This window comes from Dipodomys merriami, unplaced genomic scaffold (assembly GCF_024711535.1).
Source record: "Dipodomys merriami isolate MVZ:Mamm:240054 unplaced genomic scaffold, mDipMer1.0.p SCAF_426, whole genome shotgun sequence".
Lineage (NCBI taxonomy): Eukaryota > Metazoa > Chordata > Mammalia > Rodentia > Heteromyidae > Dipodomys > Dipodomys merriami.
The window spans coordinates 930,756-933,228 of NW_027205893.1; positions in this window are offsets into that span (position 1 = coordinate 930,756).

A 2,473-nucleotide genomic window follows, 5' to 3' on the forward strand; every position below is an offset into this window, starting at 1 on the left:
GCCTCTTCTCAGACCAGTACTCCTTTAAAGAGGGTCCAATGAAATATCTAGGGTTTTTTTTTTTGCTTGTTTTTTTTTAGTTTGTGTTGGTTATGGGGCTTGAACTCATAGGCTGGATCCTGTCCCTGAGCATTTTTCTTTCCTGCTCACCTGCTCCCAAAGCTAGTACTCTACTGCTTGAACCAAAACTCCATTTGTGGCTTTTTTGCTGTGTAATTACAGATAAGAGTTTGACAGACTCTCCTGCCAGGGTTGGCTTCGAACTAAGATAGTAAGAAAAACAAGTGACATCAATTGTATAGACGTCTCTTTTCAAACAAGAAATATTAGATGAAGTTTATTGTAAAGGTAAAATTTGACATTTTTTATTTTTATTTTATTGTGAAAATACCGAATGGGAGGAGTTACAATTACGCGGGTAAGATAACGAGTATATTTCTTATTAAGCATTGTTGCCTCTTCTTTGTTTCCCTTTCCCATCCCTTCCCATACTCCCCCTCTCCAACACCCCATCCTCCTCCCACACCAAAGTTGTAAAGTTCGTTTTTCGACATAAGGACTTGTACATCTCATTATTGCAATGGGTCCAACTGTAACCCTACTTAAACTATTTGTTTTTAGAGAATACGTCCAGCAAAGAATCCATAACATAACTCTGCAAAAGTAGGTGCACTGAATCATTTTGGAATTAATTTTGTTTTCTTGGGAAGATTATTTATCTTGTCGTTCCTTTTGGGGAAACTTAAAGTCACATTTCACTTTTTTGTTGGTTGTGGGACTTGAACTCTGATCCTGGGCACTGTTCCTAAGGTCTTCAGTTCAAGTTAAGCGCACTACCATTTTAGCTACAGCACCACTTCCGGGTTTCTGGTGGTTAATTGAAGATTGGGTCTCATGGACTTTCCTGACAAGGCTGGCTTTGAACCACAATCCTCTGGTCTCAACCTCCTGAGTAACTATGATTACAGTTGTAAACCACCAGCACCCATTTCATATTTGCATTTATGTGCACTGAATGACACTGTGTAGACAAAGAATGGAAATTTTAACCAAATGATGACATTGCAGCTTTTCAGAAAAATTGATGTAGCAGTAAATATGTCCTCCTTTTCCATTTTGTTACATTAATGTGTCATGAGCTATGGGATCCTTACATTAGCATCCTGTGACATCTGTATAGGTGTATTTATTATCAGTAAATGTTAATAGAGAAATATAGAAAGACAGATTTTTAGAAAACAAAAGAGATAAGGTGTGAAAGAACAGAGTAGAAGGAGATACATTTATCACACAGTGATTAAGAACTAGCATAAGAGATTTAAAATGCTAAAGGCAATGAGAAAAAGCCTAGTTGACAACTAATTCTTCAATAACCAAAAATGGTTCCCTAGACCAGTTTCTGGTATACATTAGTTACTATCGCTTATTCCTTCCATCTGGAGTTATTCCTTATTTTCTTTCACAACTATTAATTAGCATCTACCTTTTTGGTGCCAAAACTGACCAAAAAGATTTCAAAATCACACTTAGACTACTTTTCACTTTGTGATTAGCAGTGATGACACAAAATCCTGGAATCCTTGAATTTCCAGAATTAATCTTCAGCTGACATCTAAGCACATTCCTGCCATTAATTGCTGTGACTTAATGAACAAAACTTTTTTCAACACAGTATCCTAACATAAGTATAGTACATGAATTAGGGACTATTTTCAGGTGTCAGTAGGGAAGGAGCAATTATATATTTCAAGCATGCAATCTTTATTTTCCATTTAATAATTTTTGTTTTTGCCAGTCCAGAGGCTTAAACTCAAGGGTAAGTAATTATTCCTGAGCTATTTTTTTTCTCAAGGCTAGCACTCTACCACTTGAGGCACAACATCTCTTCCAGTGTTTTTCTTTTAATGTGTTACTGAGGAATTGAACCCAGGGTTTCATGCATGATAGGCAATCACTGTGCCATGAAGCCACATTCCCAGAGCTCTAAATGACTTTCTTAAGAAGGCATTACATTTTCATTCCATAACTATTTATCATAAGTTTAGCCAGGTGCTGGAAAATGATGTAGAAAGCAATATAATACAATAAGTCCAGTAGGCTGGATGGACAATGAATTTCACGGTCTAGCCAGGGCACAGTGGGGCTTACCTCAGGGAGCTCTTTCAAAAGTCTGAGCGAAAAAGCTCTTGACCCACAGCCCACCTCCAGAATGAGAGGGTCACCTTGGATTCCAGCCACATAGTGATGCTAGGCCCCCTTCTCCAGCACCCATTCAACCAGTTCTTGTGAAAGAGAGAGAGAGAAAAGGCAGAATTACAATTAAGTCGGGTGCCGGTGGCTCAGAACTCTAATCCTAACTACAGAGGAGGCTGAGATATGAGGATCATGGTTCATAGCCAGCCCCGGCAAGAACGTCTATGAGTCTCTTATTTCCAAAGAACCACCAGAAAACCAGAAGTGGTGCTGTGGGCTC